Here is an 18940-nt window from a genome sequence, read left to right as displayed (position 1 = left end):
AACAGAGCTGGGTCAGACATGGCTTTGTAAGTCAAGCAGAGATTGCCTCCAAGTAGAAGATATGAGACAGAGAATAGGTTCATAGCTTCATAGGTAGGTACTAGGCTATCTGCCCGAAGGCATTTATAAGCCTAGCCAGAATGTTTTGGCTTTTGCCGCCCCCTTAAATTATTTCCCTGTGCCTCTGTCCAGCAGAGCCACTGAAGTGATCCCCGGGGTAAACTTTCTGTTTCCCATCCACTCGTCAAGGTTTCTCTTGAAGAGTGTTAGTGAGAAGCTCTGCCTAATGTACATTGGAATCTTGTTACAAAGCATGGGAAGTCTCTGGGACAGGAATCTATCCCTTCAACATGTCCTATTTGTTGTTGTGGGGAGGTTTAGATCCCTAGAGAGTGTGGCTTGAGGGGATATGGTTTTCTTTAGGTGGAGCATGTCCATCAATTCTGGGTTGGACATGGCCTTGTATGTCAGGCAGAGATCACCTCTGAGTAGGCACTATGCAACCGAGTACAGCTGGAGTTTCTTCAGTCGAGCTGCATAGCGCATCTGTTTGAGGCCAGTGATCCTCTTGGTGAGGTACTTCTGTGGTCTTTCCAGCTGTTGCAGGTGTCTTGTAAGTTACATCCCAAATGGGGTGTTGTACTCTATGATGGGTCTGATGAGTAATGAGTAGAGGGGCACAATGATCTCTTTTGATCTGGATGCGAACCCTTTTGTGATTAGGTGGGCCACATAGAAGGATTTTCTAACCACTTTGGCTATGTGATTATCAAAGGAGAGATTACTATCTACTTGGGTCCCCAGATCCCTTATTACGTCTTCCATATTTAGTGGACTGCCACCTATGTGGTAGTTTGTGGGTACTTTGTTTTTTCCAAAGGAATGACTATGCACTTTATGGCATTTAGCTTGAGGCCATGATTTTGACACCAGGTATCCGTCTCAGTGAGACCCATTTTGGGGGATATCTGTGTCAGCTGGAGAGTCAATTATTGCCCCTAGTTTGCAGTCGTCTGTGAACTTGGTCAGCGCTAGTCCTCCTGTGCTTGCCTGTACCTCTGAGAAGTATATGCAGAACAGGAGGGGTCCTAGGACTGAGCACTGGGGAACACCACTTGTAACAGGTTTAGAGTCGGACCTAGCTCCCGCAACTCTCACCATGTGGGTTCTGTCCGTGAGCCAGTTGGCAACCCATCTTGTGACGTAGGGGTTTATGTTCAGGCTGGTGAGCTTGTCTATAATAACAGAATGGGGAATGGTGTCAAAGGCCTTTGTGAGGTCCAGGTAGGCTGTGTGTACCACCTTTCCCTCATCTATAGCCTTGGAAACTGTCTCAAAGAAGTCCACCAGGTTTAGGAGGCATGATCTGCTCTTAACAAAGCCAAACTGGTTAGGGTCCAGTGTTTGGAGGTTACCAATATCTCTGTTAATGAGTTCCATGATGATGCGCTCCATAGCCTTGCAGACCAGGCTAGTCAGGCTTATAGGGCGATAGTTCCCAGGGACTGTTGTGGCTCCACCTTTGTGGAGTGGAATAACCGTTGCTGTGCGCCACTCTATGGGTAGGTAGCCTGTGGAGAGGCTGAGTTTGAACAGTGTGTTGAGGTGAGAGGTTAGTTCATCTTTGAGTTCATGTAGGACGCAGCCTGGGACACCGTCTGGTCCCATTGATGCTGTGTTTTTGGCTTTGGAAAGGACTGTTTTAACCTGAGTGTCTGTGATTTCAGGGACTCTACATTCTTCTGTTATGGTTATGGGCCCTTTTGGGGGTATGAGGGGGGTGAAGGTTGCACTGAACCTGCCTGCTAGGATGTTGGCGATATCAGTCGGTTCAGTGTATTTTTTGCCATTCTGCACTAACTCCAAGCAGATCTAAGCATTGCCACTTAGATTCTTGACATAGCTAAAGAATGCCTTGTGGTTATCTTTGGAGTCCTTGGCAATTTTTCTTTCAAAGCTCGCCTTGGATGATTTTATGAGGGATCATAGTTTCTTGTTGATACTGATCAGGGATGTCTTCCCTTCTTGGGATTTTACTCTTCTCTGCACTAGTTTCCTCCTTATATTGTATAGTTTGTTTATGGCGGGGGTCCAGCAGACTGGTTTTCTTTTCTTGGAGGAGTGAGTCTTGGTTTTGCTTGGAGTTTTTTGAGTCTGTCCATATAGGACAAGTGTTTAAGACCTTAGATCCTCTTTGTGAGGTACTTTTGCGGCCTCTCCAGTTGTTGCAGGTGTCTAGTGAGGTACGTGCCAAATGGGGCATTGTACTCGATAATTGGCCTAATGAGGGAAGATTAGAAGGAGACAATGACCTCTTTCTTCCTGGATGCAAAACCCTTAATAATGAGATGAGCCACAAAGAAGGACTTTCTGACCACAGTGGCAGTGTGGTGCTCAAAAGAGAGGTTGCTGTCAATATATTGGCCGACATATTCAGTGCCAACTTCACCCTTCCCCCCAAAGGACCAATCACAATACCAGTAGATTGCCAGGCACCCAGTATTACTGCTGCACAGGTTAAAACAGCACTCTCCAAGAGTCTATATTAAATTGTCGACAGCTCACAATGTCGACTCTAAAATGTTCGACACCAAAATGTTGAACTATGAAAATAGCTAACGGCCATATAACCGATTAACCGGTATCAAAACAAAGACCACGGTAAGGAATCTGAAACATGTTGGTTTGTGAGCTACAAGGCTATAGTACAAAGAGCTTCTTAACAGAATCCCTGAAATGAGAGATTCAAAGACCCATTACTTCCAAAGAAAAAAGACTTCATTAGCAGCTAATCTGCATGTTTCTGAATCACACAGTGATCATAGCAAATGGTAACAGCCACCTTCCTGCTGTCTGCCATAATCGCTGCTGATGTCTGATATATCATGTTACCAAGGTCACCCTTAAATCTTCCCTCCACACATATATACACACACTGACACCAACAGACACACACAATCACACAAATCTTACCTATTTCAAAACTGAAAATAACTTCTATGACTCTGACTGCTATGTATTCTAGCCTTCACAGATTATAAAACATTACAGTCAATAATGCCAGATATGAAAATTTAGTTCTTCTTTATCCATCCATCCATCCATCCATCCATCCATCCATCCATCCATCCATCCATCCATCCAATCTCCCCTTTTTTAAGCATGAAATATGTGTAGAAAAGTATATGAAACTCTAATGTCTGCCATTACTGACAGATTGTAATGGCTGCAGCACATAGTGGTCATGTCAAAACTTCCAGACAAGATTGGAGGAGGACATCAGATGACACCAGGAGCCATTTTATATTGTTCATTAAATGCAGCAATATGTAAGTCCTCATAGGATGAGGTTTTACTGTTTGATTCTTGGCTGGGGTGCCTTTTATATGGAGTATGCTTGTCCTCCATGCATTTTTGTGTGTTTTCTGTAGGTGTTCCAGTTTCCTTCCAAATTACAAAGGCATGGATTATTTGGAATGGACACTCTAAAGTGGCTCTAGGTCTGAGTATGCATATATGTGAATGGATGAAAGAACAAGAGCAACAGCAGTCTTTCCACCTGTTGCTGTGAATCTTACCTCTAGATGACTATAATTGTTGAAATGGCACCCTGACACCATGTGCAAAAATGAGAAAAAAGTTGTGGATGGAGGGATTCACAACTTTGAATAATGACAGACATTTTGATTCGCACATCCATCCACAACTCTTTTTACAATTTTTGCACATGGGGTCAGGGTGCAACTTCAACAGACCATCATCTAGAGCCAAGGTTCACACCCCTGGCTGGCTACCCTGCTGTCGTTGTTCTTTCATACCAATGACATGCATGCACACTCAGAACTACTTACCTCCACATATAGTGGTAATACAAATCTGTTAAAGTAGCTTCTGTTGAGAAGTTGGTAATATATATATATGTATATATATATATATATATATATATATATATATATATATATATGTATTCATTTGTGATGAATATAGTTAAACATACAAAAACTGTTTGTGTTCGTGTCAAGTGTCAGACTTTTGGCCATGAACTGTGACAAAGACATACAGTAGCATACAGTTACTTTATTTAGGGAATATACTTTGTTTTCCCTTTGCCACTAGGTTTTACAGTTAAGTAGTTATTTAGAGTTGGCCAATCATGACAGTCAGTTCTTTAACAGTCATTTGAACCATATGAAGTATATGGGATGATGGTCACATTTTTTAAGAACTACCTGCCACAGCTCCAATTAATTGCTTATAGGTAAGATTTATGTTTGTGTAATTTAGGTTAATATTAATGCAATTTCTTACATCTTGTAAATGAAAATTATAGCAGAAAAATCATTTATATGATCTACTGTATGAACAAACTTTCTCATCATATTTCTGCAGACAAAAGTGCTGGACCCAGTTGGAATAATTCAATGTGAGTCACTATTTTGACTGAGATACTCAGTTCAGTTTTAGAATCAGGATTTACTTTTAACCTAGAATTGAAACAAAGACCATGGTAAGGAATCTAAGACATGTCTTATTATGAGCTATAAGGGTGCAGCACAAACAGCTTCTTAGTAAAATGTCTGAAACCAGAGATTGAAAGACCCATTACTTGCAAAGAAGAAATACTTCATTAGCAGCTAATCTGCATGTTTCTGAATCACAGTGATCATAGCAAATGGTAAAAGCTACTTTTCTGCTGAACTTATCATAACTGCCAGAGATGTCTGATATATCATGTTACCAAGGACTCCCTTCAATCTTTCCTTAATCAGATATAAACATTGAAACCAAATGCACACACACACGCACACACGCACACACACACACACACACACACACACACACACACACACACACACACACACACACACACACACTCACACACACACACACACACACACACACACACACACACACACACACACACACACACACACACACACACACATTCACTGACAGTCAAAACTCTTACCTATCTACACTCTTGTGGCAGGACAGGGTAACCTATATCCTTCTGAACTGAAAATTGCTGGCTTAAGCTTATTGTGTCTGTTATTCTAAAGTATCTTTATTCTGGTTTAAGCACTTGGGTTCCAAACCAGTCATTTTACATTAAGAAGATTTGTGGTCTACATTCTTGAGGGAAGAGAGGGTAGTCTCCACCCTTCTGAGCTGGCAATTGCTGCTGAAGGCTTATTTTACTTGTTATTCTATGTGTCTTTGTTCTGGTCTGTAGTTGTCACTCTTGTGGCATTACTGTCTGGACAGATTATTTTAACTACTAGACCATCTACCTTGATGAGCTGAGCATTGCTTATCAAGCTGCTTGTCTTATTGGCTTATTCAGTATTTAAGTTTTCCTCACTCCTCCTTATTAGCCATGGATATGTACTTCCCGACTCTCTCATTGGCCAGTCTGGTTGAGATGGGTATTCTGAGGCATTATAGCAATTGCCTCATGTACGCTGACTTATTCATAATAAAACAGATAGTGTATGTGCTCTACTTTAACACTGAAGGCAAAACTCTTTCATACAACCAAAACTAATCCTACAGAGATTGTTAGTGACACTTGTGCCACGCCTATTGCACAGAGTAAAGACCCTACACTTAAAACTACTTATGCTGAGGCACTTAGAGGTAACATTCTTAAAACACTAAGACCTCCTGCACAGTACAATCAAATAAAGGGTCCTCAGCCATCACATAAAGACTTTGTTAAAACACCATCCTCAGGTAGACATAGTAACACTGTATTCAGTGCTTACCCTGCTAAGCCCTTAAGGCAAACCAGCACACAGCCAAATTTCCAGGTCATTGATGATTCTATAGTGAGGCACACAGATGTTCTCCTCACCAGACAGAGTAAGGAGAGAGTCATGTTAGCTGTCTTTCTGTGGCTAGGATCCAACAAGTCACACAGGCCCTCAGTTCATTGAATCACAGGTACCAGTAGGACTCTGTCATAGTCCGTGTGTAATGTTAATGATCTGAGATGTACCTCCATTGACTATATGAAGTGAAACATGATCAACCTCACTGATTAAGTGTCTCAGGCAGGTATATCCCTAGCACTAAGCAGCATACTACCTTCTCCATCCAAGGATAATGCCATGTTTCCAACAAAAATGATTGATTTTAATAAATGGTTTAACCTCTGGTGTCAATCCAGGGCAGTACAACATTTGATGGCCTGGGAGGATATGGTTGACAGACCACACTGCTTTGCCAGGGATTTTCTACACTTATCCCCTCTATGCTTTTGGATATTGGCAAAGACCTTTTCCAGACCCGTAGTGCCTTTCTTAGGCAATGCCAAACTGATAAACCTACTGATTTAACTGAACCTATGAAGGAATATCTGAAGGTGGTACTTTTCAATGCTAGAAGTCATAACAAGAAACCCCACTCCCTGCAAGGCTTCCTCTACATGGAGAGTGCTGACATTTGTGTAGTAATAGAGACATGGGTTAAAATCATTGAGACCACCCCAGCAATGCAAGGTTATAATGCCCTTCACATCTTTAGACCAGCTAGTGCACAGGTTTAAACCAAAGGTGGAGGAGTGTCAGTCTATATCAAGACTAATCTCACATCCAGACTAAAAGTGCATGACTCCCCATGGTACTCATAGTTGTGCAAATCACCACACACAGGGTGCCGTACCACGTCCATGCAACATATTGGTCCCCCTCCATGTCCCAGGAAATTGATACTACCTATCTCAATGTACTAGACTCCCTCACCATTCAACATAATATGATATTCATTGTGGATCTCAACTACCATTTTAGAGACTGAGAATCCTACACCACTTCTAATGCAAGAAGCCTAGTGATTCCTAAGCTTTGTTAATACCAACATCCTGGAACAATCGTTCTATTCTCTTCCCAGGGGTACAAACATCCTTGACCTTGTACTCATGAATATGGAGGGCCAAGGTTCCTCACACAATATAATATCTTCACTCATGAGATCTGACCATAAGGCAGTATTACTTGAAATACAAATTAAATCCAGGGATCCAGTGAAACCAAAAACCTTTATGTACTATTCCAAGGCTAACCCCTCTCTACTAAGCAACACCTTGGCTAAATTCAATGCACCCCCAAACCCAGTGAACACCATAGAATACACTGAGCTGTTTACAAAATTTCTGTGCTGCCATATTGATAATTATATAGAGCAATCTGTGCCCACTCATATTAAGAATAAGACAAACTCAAAAGACAAGCCACCCTAGTGGAATCACAATATCAATTCAGTTATACAGCAACAAAAAATCTTGGCCAAGAGTAGGAGGAACAAAGCTATTGACACTACAAGCCCCCTAACCAATCTAAACATTCAGCTAAGAGCATTAATTAATCATTCAAAGGTTAAATTTGAAGAAAAAAATAGCTTCTCAGCAAAGGACAACCACAAAGCTTTCTACAGCTATGTCCATAACCTCAGATGAAATACACAACAATGTACAGAACTTATTGTAAATGGCATCACCCACACTGAACCAGAGGCCATTGCCAACCTTTTGGCTGACAGGTTCAGCTCAACCCCCCCCACTCCCCTTGATAGTCAAATGGAAATTCCACATAACACAATCCCCCAACTGTTTTCAGAGAAATGGTCATTAATGCACTTTTCAAGGCCAATAACACTGCATCAGTGGGCCCTGATAACATCCCAGGATGTTTAATAAATAGCATGAACTTATAGTAAATGGCATCGCCCACACTGAACCAGAGGCCATTGCCAACCTTTTGGCTGACAGGTTCAGCTCAACCCCCCCCCCACTCCCCTTGATAGTCAAATGGAAATTCCACATAACGCAATCCCCCAGCCGTTTCCAGAGAAATGGTCATTAATGCACTTTTCAAGGCCAAAAATACTGCATCAGTGGGCCCTGATAACATCCCAGGATGTTTAATAAACAGCATGAAATATGGCCTCTCTGGTCTACTTGAATCATTTTTCAACTGCAGCCTTCAGTCAGGTTTTGTGTCCAAGGAATGGAAGATGGTGACAGTTATTCCCCTGCACAAAGGATGTCCAACCATTGATCTGGGTAATTACAGGCCCATAAGTTTTGCCAGCCTCATATGTAAGGCCATGGAAGAATCCTCATGGACATGATACAGACGACACAGGTAACCTGCAAATGCTGGACCCATCACAGTTCAGCTTTGTTAAAGAAAGGTTATACCTGTTAAATCTGGTGGACTTTTTTGAGAGGGTCACCAAAGCACTGGATGAAGGTAAGACTGTGCACACAGCTTATCTCAACTTGGTCAAGGCTTTTGATATAATACCCCACTCAGGCATTATAGACAAACTCACTAATTTAGGTATAAACCCTTTTATCACTCTCTGGATAGCCAATTGGCTCACAGATAGGACCAAAGAAGTCAAAATAGGTGAGAGGCCAGTCACTAGCAGAGTCCCCCATGGCTCAGTACTGGGCCCACTCATTTTTGGCATCTATTTCTTTGAAATGGAAGCAAATGCTGAAGGTTTTTGGCTGACTAAGTTTGCAGATGATTGCAAGCTGGGGGTTATCAACAACTCCCTTGCAGACTTTATCATTCTTCAAGGCCTATCTCTGACTAACAAATTGTGCCAAAACCATGGTTTAAAACTCAATGTAAAGAAATGCATAACTGTACCCTTTGAGAAATCAACCATCCCAGCTAATTACTATGTTGATAACTCATGCTTAAGAGTTGATCCAGTGGTCAGGGATGTGAGTACCAGGTAAACAGTAGCCTTACCTTAGACCACCATGTCGCCACAGTGGTGAGGATATCCTTTTATGTTGTGCAACTTTTCAGCAAGGGCGCGGTATCTTGGTCCAAAGAGATCATTATCCCACTGTAGTCCACCCTGATTAGACCAATCATAGAGTAAAATGCTCCTTTTGGTATGTACCTGGCCAGACATATGCAGCAACTAGAGCAGCTTCATTCTTACAAAAAGACTACAGGGTATAACAGGCCTGCCTTATATAGAATGCCTTAAAGCCCTTTTCCTCTACTCAGTCTCCTACACATTGCTGAGGAGTGATCTGTGCCTGGCATACTAGGTATCTGCAAGCCCCACACTTACAAATCTCCTACATATCTGTAAGTCAAACAATGGCAGAAACACAAGATTTAGTGTCCTGAATTTTGTCTGTGACTTAAACAGAACATGCTGGACAGACAGATATATGTCCCGGAGACTGCTCCTCCTATGGAACAGGTTTCCAGTCCATGTGAAGCCAAGTTCATCTATTACTCAGTTTAAGCACAACCTAGAAGAGTAGATGGGGAATAGGAAATTTACACTGGGCCTGGCACCCATGTCCCTTATGGACAGAGGTAGCTTATAAATGCCTGGCCCTCAGTGTCCTATTTGGATGCAATACATCATTAGTCTTTCAGGAAAACTTGGTTAGGCTTAGAAAGGCTCCCCAGGATATCAGCCTACTAACAGTCTATAAATCTGTGATCAGTCATTATCCATCAATAGCTACAATGCCTTAAGGGAAAGGATTATTTGCGTTAACCTGTACAGCAGATGATACTAACATTTTTGTTACTTTTTCACTATAAAAGAATTTATCAAAATTGCATCCGGTGCAGAAATCTAAGGCTGAAAGATGAAATGAAATTCATGTAAATGCTAACACAAAGTAATATGGGAACTTGTTCAGACTGGAAAAAGAATAATTTAGATAAAACTTTGAAGACTGTTTAGATTTTCATGCAGGTTCTCAGCGATTATTACAAAATACCACAGCATGCTTAATGTTTGTTGCTAGGCACGCTTTCTCTATATCATGTTAAAAGCACTTGCTAGAACTCTAGCAGTTAACAGACTAATCTTGTTATCATCAGTGAGGTTACTCTTTGCCTGTTTCTTCTTTAGGAAAAAATGGAACATGATGTTTTGGGCTAATGAGGTTGTGATTAAATTACTCTGGTTTGTAGAGTGCAGCAAACTCTACACTAATCTTACCTGATTCATACTGGTATTTTTTTCTGTTATTAAAAATAGACTGACTTTTTTAATTTTATCAGGTATTGGTTTGTGTTATCTGTTTATGATTATTTTGTGCATTTTTGTACCTTTGAATACCAGGTTGTATTTGTTCTACAAAAGATCTATGCTCTCATTTCATTATTTATTATAACGATGTAACACTTTCACAAATTGTTACATTAACAGAAACAGATGATTTTAGTATGTATTATCCTTTTTTAAAACAACTTTTTGTTAAATTTTAAAACAATATGAAATCAAGATATAACATTTAACAAAGCATAACAATTAAAAACTATGTACAAGGTCCATAACAAAAATTTACATTAAACAAAGCCATTAATACTTTTCCTATAAATGTCTAGGTTTTTGCCATGATAAATATTTATGTGTGATATCTGATGTTCCAATAAACAGGTTGCAATTCATTGTTACATAAAGTCTTAGCTAGTTAAATAAATTCAGTAAAAGAGACATTATTTTTATTTTTCCAATTCTTTGTAATAATTTTCATGGCAATAGCCGGAATGGACCAAAGGAGAGGCACTTGTGTTTTTGGTATGGAATCTGGAATTGGGGTATTAAATAAAATCAAGGAAATTGTAATGGTACAATTGTCTGACCACAATGCTTTAGCAAAACCTCTAAACTCCATCCAAAATGGAACAACCATTTTATATTCTATAACCATATGATGCCAATTTGCATCTAGAACCATCACATCTCCAATATTTTATTCTCTCTGTTATATAAATGAAGGCAATCTTATGATGAGTTAAAAGGATTCTATGCAAATTCTTCCAAGTAAAAATTCTCCTATAAAGTGATGAAGTAGTATTACCTGCAGATTTTAAAGATATTTTTTATTTATATTTGAAAAAAAATGAATCATTAATTTTTGTTGAATAATTCCCAATATGACAAATCAAAGACTATACGTTTAGTTCCTAAAATCCTATCAATTATTGATAAATAAGATTTATTTTTGGCCACATCACTATTAATTAAAAAAATCCAAAGTTTCAGAGAGGGGTTTGGATTCATATTTAACAATATTTTTATTTTATTATTAATACATTTCTTAAAGATTTGTATACTTAACCAACTATTATATTTGGCCAAAGGTCAGCTGAATGTAATTTACTCCCATCTAGAAACTGATACCAAAATTTAAAATTGTTTTCTTTAAGATCAATTATTTTACTTAGATTAAATGATTCCAGTCATCCATTGATATAGGCTATATGAAACATTAGAACTAACAATTCTTTGTCAAAATAATTAGTTTCCATAACTCTCCTGAATGCAGTCACAATATAATTAACAAAAGAAATAGAAATACAATTATTTCCAGTATTCGTGCAAAGATCTTTTAGGACCCAATATATTCTCTTGAAGCCAGACTGTAAAGCAATATTTATTTCAACTTTATAGTTTGAAACTAAAAATATTTAATGTAAAAGTTCCCAATTTGAAATATAGGAAGAATTTAGCCAATGACTTATTATATTTATAATGGAAGACTTAGCACATAATTCAGTATTAGGAAAACCAATTCCACCTTCTTTCCCAACTTTTTACATGCCAATCAAAAGCTGTTCTTAGTTTTTGGAGATACCAAAAAGAAAGTAAAATAGAATTTAAGTATTTAATGATCTTTTTGTAGGAACTAAAATCTATGACTGTATACAGAATAACATTTTTGGTAACATTTTCATTTTAATCAATGTCTTCCATTATATAAAAAAAATTATTCCAATGATCAATTAGTTTTACTATTGTATTCATTATTTTTATAATTTACCAAAATCAAATCTTTCCAACTAGATTTTATAATAATTCCCAGATATTTAAGTTGCATATTCTCCCAATTAAATTCTTGTAATTTTTTTTAAAGAAAGTATTTATTTTGTAATAATAAGCAATGCTTCTGCTTTATTCTGAACACAACTTAAGCATGAAATCTCAGAATATTTTATTGAATTAAGAACATGTTCTAATGAAGATTCAGTGCCACCACTTGTTAATAAGATGTCATCAGCAAATAACTGAATTTTAAAAGTATAACTAAGATCTATGGAAAACCCGTTTTATCTTTGCATTGGTACTAAAAAATAGCAAAAGGCTCTACTGACAAAGTAAACAACAAAGGAGACAAAGAACATCCTTGCTTTGTGCCTTTTAATATTTTGAAGGAGCTAGATAAAAAAATTCCAATTTTAACAAACGATAAAGAGTTCTTATACAACTTCATTATTAAATCTACAAATTCTAAAGCGAAATTAAACCTTTTTGAGAGCTTTAAATAAATAAAACTAATTCACAGAATCAAAAGCATTATCCAAGTATAAGCTTATAATTAAAAGTCTTTTTTTTATTAGTAACATGTATTAATGAAAATAGTCTTATAATTGTATCATGTACTCTTCTATTTAAAATAAAACCAGTTTGATCATCTTCAATTAAACCTGGTATCATATGATTTAATCTTTTTGCCAGTATAGACATAACATTTTCATAATCAACATTTAAAAGAGAAATGGAGTGATAAGAGAACCATAATTTTGAGTCTTTATCCTGTTTAAAAATAGGTGAAATCAATGAAAATTTCCAAGAGGGAAGAATATTGATGTATTTATAACTACCTTAAATGCTTTTAACAAAATTTTTAGTATCTTACCAGGAATTATTTTATGTAACTCAGGAATTATGCCATCCAGACCAGAGGTCTTATTATTCTTTAGATTTCTAATTTGTTATTTTAGTTCCCTGAAAGAGAATGATTTATCTAATCTTAGATTTTGCTCTTTAGTTAACGTATGTTTTATATTTCCCTTTAGAAAGCTGTCAATTAAATTACTATTATCTAATATTGATACACTATTATTAATTCATAATATTTTCTAAAACTCTGTACTATAACTTTTAAATCAGTTACTTTCTTAAAGTTATTCTTAACTATATATGTAATATATTTAACATGTATTATATTATTTTTTGATCTAATAGCTAATCCATGTAAATTTTTGGGGTTAATAGAATATGATTGTAATTTAAAATTGTCCATGTTTATTGAAATTTTATGGTGCAATATTTCTACACATTTCTGATTTAAGGTTTTCAAATTACAATTTGCAATCTTAGCACTGGGTTTCAGTAGCTCGGGATAACAATAAACTTGTCTCATGCCTATTCCTTGACCTTTCTAAAGCCTTTGACACTGTCTCTCACCCACTCCTTCTAGATAAACTCACTAACTTACATTTCACTCCCCCTACTATCTCATGGTTCTCCAGCTATCTCTCTACCCGCCAGCAATCAGTTAAATGGTTCTCTGCACTATCCTCCCCTCTCACAGTACAAATGGGAGTACCCCAAGGGTCCATACTTGGACCACTACTCTTTAATATTTTCACCAACTTGCTCTACTCCTCTTGTCCCCAGTCATCTCATGTGCAATATGCTGATGAATGAACTGTTATAACCATTGCTGACAACCCAACTGACCTTCAAGCAACTACCCAGGCATCCTTCCACACCATTGAGACTTTGCTTAGTGATAACAAACCAATACTTAATCCAAAAAAAACTAAGCTCCTACTCTTCCTCCCTAAAAACATCACCACACTCAAAAGTATATTTACCATCTTATCCTACAACAACACTATCATCTCAGCTGAATCTAGTACTAAATTGCTAGGTGTTACAATAGAGCTTAAGTTTGATCTCCATATTACTAACTCCGTAAAAAGAACTCATCAGAAACTTGGACACCTTTTCCATAGCAAGAAATACTTAACTAACACTGTCTGAATAACTCTCTCCCAGGCTTTATTACTCCCAACACTCCTGTACAGCTGCCACATATTCACAAACCTAAATTCTACACTTATTTCCAAGCTTGAAACTACCTATAATAGGATTGCCAGATTTGCAGCTTACCAAACCTACAAGTCACACCACTGCTTAACACTACAGCAACTAGACTGGCTAGAATTCCCACAGCTGCTCCAACTATACCAACTACAAATCATCCACTCTATCCTCTACCTACCCTCCTTCTGCCCCGGCCTCTCCACTATCATATCCAAATATTCACCTGCAAGGATGCTATGCAGCTCAAATCAAGAATTATTAGACATCTACAAACCCAAAACCAAAATAGGCTGCCTTCTCTATAACTATAACCCAGTTATATCCTGGAACCAACTCCCCTTGGAAATAAAATCCCTCCAGCATAGCAAAAGTTTCAAATTAGCCACAAGGAAATACCTAAAAACAAAGTGATCTTGCTACTGTAGCCAATCACCCTGAAACCACCATCCTTTCACCTATTTCACCACCTCACTCTTAATGTATCTCTAACACTATTCCCCTGCCTCTTCTACCTCTTCCCTTCCTCTATCTCCAACCACTCCTAATTCTTACAGTCTCAAAACAACCTACCTGTCTAGTCTGTCTCCTATACTCTACCTCCCCTACATCTCCTACTAGCCATTCTTACTTTCCTTTCTTGTTTCCAAACTCCCATACAACTAGATCCTACCCACTTTAAATAAGCATCTGCCTAACTATTAACTCATTTTGCTCTAAGCAGCTTAAATAATATTGTAACTAGTCACATTTTCTTCTGCTAATTGTTTAAAACCTTGTTTGTAACAACTCACATACTTGTCTACCAATTGTTAATACTCTGTATAATTGAATTGCTTGAGGAGCTTTTTTTCTCTCCAGGTCTCTGCTTGTAAGATCCTATAGCTGATTGTTACTACTATGTTACTAAAATGTAATAAATTGTTTTCTAATCTTGAGGAGCTTTTCTCCCCGGGTCTCTGCTGAAAATGAGCCAAAAGCTCAGCCAGACTAACCCGATTAACAAATGTTAAATAAATAAATAAATAAATAATAATTTTAATTTATCATTTTTTATTATAAAACAGTTAACTCTTTATCCCACTCCTTTCTTTTATAAAGATCTCAACTTTTAATTCTGCCATATAAATAGGCTTTTAACTTATCCAAAAAAATAACATCAGTAACTTTCCCATTATAATTAATCTCCATAAATAAATGTAACTAATTTAAAACCTATTCCTTAAATCCTTTAATTTTAGTAATATAAGCAAGAATTCTTTGACAACAAACTAAATCATTAGATTTCATAGTGATATTAAAAGTAATAGCACTGTGATCAGTCAAAGGACAAGAAATTATTAGTACTTCATCAATTTTAGAATATAACCACTGGAAGTAAAAACTTTGTCTAGATATGTTTGTGTGCCAAATCTAAATAAGTAATGTGTGTAGTTGAGATAGATTTTGACAATTTTAAATCACATATGTCTCATAAATTCATTGAATTTATGAAGTTGTCTAAATGTTTAGCAGCTTTAGAAGTATCTATTCCTGATAATTCAAATTGCCAGCCAATAAAATTTCCCCTCTTCAATATAAGGCTATAATATCTAAATATTTTAGCCCCCTTAGAACCAATTTCAGGAATCCAATAAACATTAACAAATGTGTAATACTATAAGTATCAGTTACCTTAGGCATAATCAATGGCTTCTTACAAAGTATAAGAGTACCTCTCATTTTTTTAACTGAAATATAAGCCCACAAATACTGAATAATCTTTAAATAACAATCTGTCTAAATCCTTAGTTAATAAATGTGTTTATTGTAAAAAAAAAAAAAAAAAAACAATGTGAGCTTTATTTATTTGTAAAAACTTGATTAAACTACCTCTTTTCATAGATTCATTAAGACTGTAAACATTTAATGAGATACATTTATATACTAACATCTTAAAAAACAGCTCAAAGAAAGCTAAGCTATGGCTTTGAATCAATTACCTGCATCCAATTTTACAAATTTTGTTATGGACAGGTTAATTAAACTAACTACTAACACAGTAATTATAAAAATATTTACACATCCTAAATAAAAATCTTCCTGGTTTGATTGAGTATAATCCTAAACCACTCACAAACCATTATCCTAGCACACCCAAATCTCAATCTATGCTGCTACTTCTGAGAATAAGCTAAACATCAATGCATATTAGCATATAAAGCTCACTCATATATGTATCTCTCTTTTTTGAAAGCAAACATCACTATAATATATAAATTCTATCACTATCGAGCTTATGATACCTATCCCTAGTTAATAACTATTAAGCCTACATAAAATATCTATGCAAGCAAAATCAAAACTATATTAAACATTTGTCATTTATTTAAAATTTTACTAAACTAAAATAATCAAATGGAGCTTTATCATTTACCATATCAATTACTAAAAGAAAAGAAAATGGTTTATTACTTAAATCTTTCCACTTCTGCCACACCTGTAAGTCTGCCTTAAAAGCAGTACTACATAGAAATTATACAAGTACTATTTAAATTATACTGTGTGATATTAAAATCACAGTACATCATGAGTACCAAGCCTTAAAGGTAAAACTACAATATCCAAAACAGGAGACCAAAACATTACCAGGAAGAACAGCAAAAAATGTAAGTCCACAGCAAGAACGAAGTGCAAGCCAGTAAATATATCCAAAAGGTTTATTGAATCACACACAAAGAATCAGTCAAGCGCTTTCGCTCAGTTAATACTGAGCTTTGTCAAGATAAGAAAGTCAAACAATTAGCCTTATTTAAATAAAAATAAATCATGTGATCAATTTCTTCGATTTGATTAGGGCATCTAAATGAATGCTTAAATATAAACTGACCTATGATTATAAAATACATCTCACATGCTAAAAACTAGGCTAAGAAGAACATAACATAAAAGAATGAACATTAAATATATATACTACAGAACATAAAATTGCACCATATGTAAATTGATTATAAATACACATTGTAAAATAGATAAAAATAAAACCAGAAATATATGTTTGTAAAATAAATTCATAAGAGCTTGATATTATAATTATAATTTGGCCCTTCTTAATTTTAAAACACTACTTAAATTTATACTGTCATTAAGACCAGGCCATTTACTAGCATCTAATTTTAGCTGCCATATAAGCTCCTTGCACTCCAATTTGGTCTCCCAATCACCCCCCCTATTGTCAGGTATTAACTGTTCCAAAACTATAAACTTGATTTCCATATTGGGACATGACACTGAATGTTTATAAAAAACATTGGATTCTTTTTTCTTCGAAACATCATAAAAATGCTCATAAATTCTACGCCTTAATGTCCTTTCCATTTTTCCTATACAGAAACTATGGCATTTTGTACAAAAACCCAAATAAACCACACATTTGGTGTTGCAATTAAAATAGCCATTGGCCAGACACAAATATTTTCTTGATGGAATATATAAAGTGTGACTATTAATGATAGCCTTACATTGTTTGCACATCCCACACTTAAATGTTCCCTTTTTTTGCCCATCACTGGGTGTATCTATCATCTGTTTTCTCTCAAATATTTCTTTCATATTGGTGTCCCTACGCCTAACAAACTTAGGGTGATCAGGAATCACCCCTCTTAGCTCTTCATGTAGCATGAGAACCGGCCAGTGTCTTAGTACTGCTTCCTCTATTAAGCCTGAATTGCTTGAAAATGTATAAATATAATTAGTCTGACCAATATTGTGGGAGTCAATATCTGTCTTTCCCACATTCATGCCAATTGATCTTAATAAAGGAGGATATTTGTCATTCCTATGCATAGTTGTCTCCAAGGCCAAAGCATTAACCAGTGAGGTAGGATAGCCACTTTCAAAAAACCTCTCCTTCAAAAAATTCACTTCTTCAAGAAAGTAGTCCAAAGTGCTGGGCATTCTAGATGCAGGTGTGAATTGCCCCTTGACAATTCCTTTCTTTTGATAAAATGGATGACTACTTTCAAAATGTAAGTATGAATTTGAATATGTAGGTTTTCTATATATTTTAGAGGCAAACGTATTGTTATCCACGTCCTTGACAAGAGTCACATCCAAATAATTTAAGATGTTGTTACTAACAGTATGTGTGAAAGCCAAAAAAGAGGTGGTAGAATTAATATAATAAACAAAATTTTGAAAATCTATTTCAGTTCCATACCATAAAAGGCAAATGTCATCCCGGTATCTGACGTAATGTTTTATATATTTTGCCCAATCTGTTTTAAATATAAAAGTTTGCTCCCATTTGTATATTACAATATTTGCGTACAAAGAGGCACATGAGGCACCCATCGCCACTCCCATTTTTTGTCTATAAATTTCTCCATTAAAACAGATGAAATTGTTTTTCAAAACTATTTCCATAAACTCAACCAATGTGTTGGTGACATTCGCATTCAAATTTGCTTCATTGACTATTACATCATTAAACCATTCTAAATCTGGAGAATGGGGTATACTACGAAATAGCTGCACTATAGCTATGGTTACCATGCGAAGGTCAGGGTGATAGAGGTCCGGTCCAATACCCTTAAGAAAATCCCAAGAATCCTTACATAAATGTTTTAAGGATGTAACAAATTGCTTTAACATGTGATCTATGAGTTTGCCTAGAGGTTCGGTGATACCTCCTTTACCAGAAACAATTGGCCTAAATTTCAAGGGATCCAACCCTTTATGCGTCTTTGGAATGCTGAAAATCACTGGAGTTCTTGGTTTGGCAACTAACAAATAATTGTACAATTTCTCATTTATGGCTCCTTGCAATAAATGATCCATTAACAAATAATTAATTTTAGAATAAGCTATATGTAACTCATTCTTAGAAATTAAATCGTATTGTTCAGAATCCTGCAACATACAATGAATACGTGCATCATAATCTGTGGTATACATTAGGACCAAACCACCCCCTTTGTCCTGCTTCATCACCTTGCACCTTTCTTCCTTAAGAAATTTTATTAAATTTGCTTCTTCCAGACTTAAATTAGATGGAACCGTTGTTAAATTC

At 36.4% G+C, this 18940-nt stretch overlaps 1 protein-coding gene and 1 non-coding gene across 3 annotated transcripts in view; one reads left to right on the top strand and one right to left on the bottom strand.

Moving 5' to 3' along the window:
- PLCD1 (phospholipase C delta 1) overlaps nt 1-18940 on the bottom strand; it is a 1599641-nt gene that overhangs the window by 854047 nt on the left and 726654 nt on the right. The gene's annotated exons all lie outside the window — the stretch shown is intronic.
- LOC122799018 lies at nt 9866-9998 on the top strand. Its single transcript, XR_006364401.1, has one exon. It is a non-coding gene; the product is annotated as a U8 small nucleolar RNA (small nucleolar RNA).

This window comes from Protopterus annectens, chromosome 3.part1 (assembly GCF_019279795.1).
Source record: "Protopterus annectens isolate FY-2018-M chromosome 3.part1, PAN1.0, whole genome shotgun sequence".
Classification (NCBI taxonomy): Eukaryota; Metazoa; Chordata; order Ceratodontiformes; family Protopteridae; genus Protopterus; species Protopterus annectens.
The sequence above is the reverse complement of the archived record's forward strand: the minus strand, read 5'-3'. Positions and strand labels throughout refer to the sequence as shown.